The sequence below is a fragment of the Papio anubis genome, chromosome 16 (assembly GCF_008728515.1).
Source record: "Papio anubis isolate 15944 chromosome 16, Panubis1.0, whole genome shotgun sequence".
Lineage (NCBI taxonomy): Eukaryota > Metazoa > Chordata > Mammalia > Primates > Cercopithecidae > Papio > Papio anubis.
In genome coordinates this window covers 76,346,307-76,352,306 of record NC_044991.1, presented here as the reverse complement: position 1 = coordinate 76,352,306, position 6,000 = coordinate 76,346,307, and the positions used below count along the sequence as shown (strand labels likewise).

General features: G+C 48.9%; 1 protein-coding gene across 9 annotated transcripts in view; it reads left to right on the top strand.

Moving 5' to 3' along the window:
• Positions 1-492: 492 nt before the first annotated feature.
• The window catches only part of STAU1 (staufen double-stranded RNA binding protein 1), an 81,016-nt gene continuing 75,508 nt past the window's right edge, over positions 493-6,000 (top strand). For 5 of the 9 annotated variants that reach the window (XM_017944722.2, XM_017944720.2, XM_017944719.2 and 2 more), the window contains exon 1: positions 493-850. The gene's annotated coding sequence lies outside the window, so the exon portion shown is untranslated. The remainder of the gene's footprint in view (positions 851-6,000) is intronic. The other 4 variants (XM_017944715.2, XM_017944713.2, XM_017944714.2 and 1 more) reach the window with 2 other exon arrangements.

Sequence of the window (6,000 nt, the reverse complement as noted above, 5' to 3'; positions counted from 1 at the left end):
GCCTCCCAAAGTGCTGGGATTACAGGCTTGAGCCACCGCGCCCGGCCCGGGCTATTGTCTTTTATCTCACTGTAAAATTTTCTGATTTTATTTATTGTGTGTTTTACTCACACAAGAATGTAAGCTCTACGAGGGCAGGGATTTTTGTCTGTTCACCACTACATTCTTAGCCCTTGGAGCAATGCCTTGCATACAGCAAGCATTTAATAAACATTTACAGATGAAGGAAGAAACAACTGCAGGAAGGAGAGAAAGGAGGGCCAGAGGCAAGACAAGAGGAAAGACCGAGAGAAGGAAGGAAAAAGGAAGTGGAGGAGGAAAGAAGGTAGGCTGGGTTCTCCCAGACACGCTTCAAGTCCAGCAGGCAGCACGAAACTCCCACCAGAACTACAACTCCCGGCAGGCCCCGGGACCCAGAGCGGCCCGCGGCGGCCCAGGCGGGACAGGGCGCCACTCCCGCTGAGCTCCCGGCGTGCCTTGCGAGCGCAGGCTCCGCCGCAGCGCCCGCCGGAACTTGTGGTCCGGGCCGCGGGTGGGGGTGGGGCCGGGCCTGGAGGCGGGCGGGGGACGGGGGCGGGCGCCTGCCCCTCCCCCGTCACTTCCTGCCGGGCTGCGGGCGCCGGAGCGGCTCTTCAGCGTTTGCGCCGGCGACCGCCGCGTCTCTCTCGGCTCCTGCTTCCTTTGACCGCCCCCCCACCCCCCGGCCCGGCGGCGCCCGCCTCCTCCACGGCCACTCCGCCTCTTCCCTCCCTTCGTCCCTTCTTCCTCTCCCTTTTTCCTTCCTCCTTCTCCTCCTCGCCGCCACCGCCCAGGACCGCCGGCCGGGGGACGAGCTCGGGGCAGCAGCCAGGTGAGGCGACCGGGCCGAGCCGGGCCTGGCGGAGCCCGCGCGGGCGCCGCGGTGGTGGAGAGGTGGGCGGCGGGTGGGGCCTAGGCCTCGGCGGGCCCGCGCGCCCCGCCGCCTTCCCCCGGGCCTATGTAGCCCGCGAGGCCTTCCCGGAGGAGGCGGGTCCTCTTGCGCCCCCCGCCTCCGGGCGCCCTGAGGCCTGGCCTCGGGCGCCCCCATCCCCTCCAGCCCTCACCGGTGTCACAAACAGGTGCCGCGGCCGCCTTTCCTCGTCCCGCATGGCGCGCGCGGGGATGCCGAAGTTATTCCCAGGGCTGGGGCGCGGGTTGGGGGGTGGACCGCTTCAGGTCCCCTAGGGCTGGAGCCTCTCAGTGTCGCCGGCCCAGGTCTGTAGCTTAGTGGTTAAGAGCACGGCCCAGGTGTCCAAAACGGGTGCCAAACCCGGCTCTGCCCCATTAGGCAAGACACTTAAACTCTTTGTGTCTTGGTTGGAAAGGGGGCTGCTAGTACCGTCCCTGCCTCTTAAGACTGTTAGGGTTCAGTGAAATGGGGCGTGTAAAGCGCTTATCAGAGTGCCAGACGCAGAGCGTGTCCCAATAAACCGTCTGCATAATTTATTAGCGTGATATGAAGGTATAATTTAATGGACAGAGTGGATAGAAGTTGACCTACCTATGCGTTTGGGTTTCTTAGAGGCTGCAGTGTTCCGCGTGCCCATGTCCAGAGCCAGGGCATTGTTTTGAGTTCTTAACATCTGAAAGGGGCGTACGCTTAATTGGTACATTGTCGTTGGCAGTCTGTAAACGATGGATGCTATTTCTTTCCATGTCCTCCGCTTAGCCAACTGCAGGATATTCACCATCTCCCGCAGGATGAGCAACCTGTCCATTTCCCCCCGCCCCGCCATCAGCCAGCTTCTTGTTGTCATTCCATTTCTGGGAAAGTTGCTGGCAGAAGCTTCCCTTGAGTTGAGCAAACCTATCTGGAGCACTTACTGTGTATCAGGCTCTGAAGCGGGGTGTACAAAGATGGAAAAATTTGTCTGTCTGTTCTTTCTCTACACCTCGATAAGTTTTTTTCACTGAAGCTTTGCTTATATTCCCCCTTCCCTGTTGGCTTTCCTTTTAAGCCCTTGCCCCGCCTCCGTGTTGCAGTATTGCTTGTGTGGAAGTTTTCTCCTGTTCCGCGAAGATACGTGCTTCAGTCTGTTCTGCCACTGTTCTTCGGCTGTGTGGACGTTTTTAAGTTCACACTTCTCTTCTGCTTGTAGCTTTCATTGTTAAGAGCGTGGTGGAAAGAGTTCAGTCAGGTTCCTGGTTGATTTTGGCCTTTCAGGAATCCGTGCTTACCAAATGTAAATTACGTTGCTACTTGTTGAGGTAAAAACTAAAAATACAGTTGGAGTGTAGAGGGAGCAGTTTCGGTTTTCCTGGTGACAGGTGGGGTTTTTAGTACAGCAACTTTATTAAAGCATACTGGGTTTTGAAAAATTCTGTACTTAGTTTTATAGGTGTACTCTAAGGAAATGCAACTTATGGGTGTTCAATTTTATACGAGTAAGGAGTGTGTGTTTACCTCAGTGATCCTCCTGTATCTTAGGATTGTTTTAGGCATTAAATTTCATTAGTGGACTGAAAATATTTTTATTTATACGCTTCTCAACACAGATGCGGCAAAGTGGCCTCCTTGTTTTTGACATTTTCCTAGAATTTTCTGACAGTCTTACCATTGTTTCTAATTTAAAATATTTGTTTGAATTTTTTTTTTTTTTTTTTTTTTGAGATAGCCTCACGCTGTCTCCCAGGCTGGAGTGCAGTGGCACGATCTCGGCTCATTGCAACCTCTGCCGCCTGGGTTCAAGCGATTCTCCTGTCTCAGCCTACCGAGTAGCTGGGATTACAGGCGCCCGCAGCCGCGCCGTGTTAATTTTTGTAGTTTTAATAGAGACAGGGTTTTGACATGTTGGCCAGACTGGTCTTGAACTCCTAACCTCGTTATCCACCCGCCTCGGCCTCCATAAGCAGGTTAGGCGCGGTGGCTCATGCCTGTAATCCCAGCACTTTGGGAGGCCGAAGCGGGTGGATCACGAGGTCAGGAGACGGAGACCATACTGGCCAACATGGTGAAACCCCGTCGCTACTGAAAATACAAAAAATAGCCGGGTGCGGTGGCGGGCGCCTGCAGTCCCAGCTACTCGTGAGGCCGAGGCAGGAGAATCGCTTGAACCCGGGAGGCGGAGGTTGCCTGTGCGACAGAGCGAGACTGTCTCAAAAAAAAAAAAAAAAAAAAACCCAAAAAAACCATGTAAGCACACAACTATACAAACAGTGTAAAGCATGTCTAATACTGCCATATCACAATGGCATATTGCAATAGGGAAATGGTATTTTAAATACCATTTAAAAAAATCTTTTTATTCTGGAAAATATGTAAAACTCGAATAGTATGGAGAACCCCATGTATTAGTCACTCACTCAGCTTTGACAATTATTAACTCATAGCCAAGGTCGGTTTTGTTTCATATTGTATCCCCCCACACAAACTAGATTATTTTGAAACAAATCTTAAACGTTGTATCGCAACATTAGCGATTTTGGCTTTTACCAGATTGCTCTAGATTAATGTCACAAAATTTACTTTTAGTAGAATAATAGTTCTCATTTTATTCGTTGGGCTTCCCTTCTCTGTTTATAAATGGTTTCTGTACAGCAGAAAAGAAAAAGAAAATTAACTCTTGATTCAGTGCTTTCAGCTCCTCAAAGTCAAAATACAGCCTTGCTTCTTTGTTGTGTACAAAAGCAAAAATCCTTGAGCTATTAATGACTATAATTGAAAAGCAAACAGAAATACAGATCTCCCTAGTCCTGTTTGGCAGAGACCTGCCTGTTAACCCACTTTAATAGAGATAACTTTGTGTCAAAGTTAAACTACAGTTAATAATTCGTAACGAAAACTTAAAAAGTTTCTTTACAGTAGTTGTGTAAAGATACTGCTGTTACCTTAGGTTAAGAATTAAGCAAAAGATAATCTTTTATCATAGAATTGTTTTCCAAAGAGCCCCCATGTGCTCTATTTCCACATAACAAATTTAGCAAATATGAATGAAACCTTAATTTTTGTGAATAGTATGAAATCACAGCATGAGTGTTCATGTTTTTCTTTCTTGTGTCTAAAAGATCTCTCTTACAATGGAAGTTGACAGGAATATTATAAATGTTTGTCATTGTTGCATAACTTTCAAATTTCTAGTCGTGAATAGTTTTCAACTTTTAGATCTGTAACGTTATTTCAGGTTTGTAGGTTTACTTTTGAGCTTGATCTGGTACAGTGGAAATGTTACATGTTACGTTTTAGTTATTACTACCTGGAAGATGGGGAAGGATACACCTCTTTTTTTTTTTTTTTTTTTGAGACGGAGTCTTGCTCTGTCGCCCAGGCTGGAGTGCAGTGGCGCAATCTCGGCTCACTGCAAGCTCCGCCTCCCGGGTTCACGCCATTCTCCTGCCTCAGCCTCCCGAGTAGCTGGGACTACAGGCGCCCGCCACTGCGCCCGGCTAATTTTTTCTATTTTTAGTAGAGACGGGGTTTCACCATGGTCTCGATCTCCTGACCTTGTGATCCGCCCGCCTCGGCCTCCCAAAGTGCTGGGATTACAGGCGTGAGCCACCGCGCCCGGCCGGATACACCTCTTAAAATTGATTTAGGAAAGAAACACCAATTTAGTATCTGGGAAAGGACACAACACGTTTTAGAAAATGTGTAGTGCTTCCCATTTAGCTTAAAGTAAAAATTATAAGCATTGAGAATTGTTACCATAAATAGAGTTTCTTCAGAATAAGTTGCTCTCTTTTATGCTTCAGCCAGAAAGCCCAGGTATATGCAGATTACAGCAGATCCTTGAATAATGTTGTTTCAAGATAATGTGAGGAAAAAAACTGTGGAGTTTGCACGTTCTCCCTATCCCTGCATGGGTTTTCTCGGGGTACTCTTGATTTCCTCCCACATCCCAAAGCTGTGCACATGAGGTTCACTGGTGTGTGGAGCAGTGTGTGTATGTGTGAGTGCTTTCTGCAGTGGATGTCCTGTCCAGGGCCGGTTCCGGCCTTGCACTCTGAGCTGCTGGGATAGGCTCCAGCCACCCCAACCCTGAACTGGAATAAGTGGTAAATTTTTTTTTTTTGAGATGGAGTTTCACTCTTGTCGCCCAGGCTGTGTGCAGTCTCGGCTTACTGCAGCCCCACGCCTGTAATCCCAGAACTTTGGGAGGCTGAGGCGGGCAGATCACCTGAGATCAGGAGTTGGAGACCAGCTGGCCAGCATGGCGAAAACCTGTCTCTACTAAAAATACAAAAAATTAGCCAGGCTTGTTGGTGGGCGCCTGTAATCCCAGCTACTCAGGAGGCTGAGGCAGGAGAGTCACTTGAGCCTGGAAGGCAGAAGTTGCAGTGAGCGGTTATCATGCCATTGCACTCCAGCCTGGGCAACAAGAGCGGAAGTATGTCTCAAAAAAAAAAAATTATAAATTATATCTACTTCACATTTATTTCAGTGTTTAATATTAGAAGTGTTTGGTCTTTATTTGAAAGTTTGGTGATGTTTTTCTGATGAGAAATATGCCCTAGAACCTAACTCTTCTTTGTATCAGTTAGCCTGTGTTAGTCGGAAGTCTCAGTTTCCCAGAACCTATCCCTTAAGTTAAGAGAGGATTTACTGTGTTTTAAGTTTAGAAATGGCCATGACTCATGGAACTCTCCTCCACCCCCATTCTAAAGTCCAGATCATTAATATCATTCTGGGTGTTATCAAACTGGATGCTGCTTCATCCCGTCTCTCTCCCCAATACCACAAGGTAGTCTCAGTTTGTAGGGCAGCTTTCTTTTTTTTTTTTTTTGTGAGACCGAGTCTCACTCTGTCACCCAGGCTGGAGTGCTGTGGCGCAATCTCAGCTAACTGCAAGCTCCGCCTCCTGGGTTGAAGCCATTCTCCCGCCTCAGCCTCCGGAGTAGCTGGGACTACAGGTGCCCGCCACCACGCCCAGCTAATTTTTTGTATTTTTAGTAGAGACGGGGTTTCACCGTGTTAGCCAGGATAGTCTCCATCTCCTGACCTTGTGATCCCGCCCACCTCGGCCTCCGAAAGTGCTGGGGTTACAG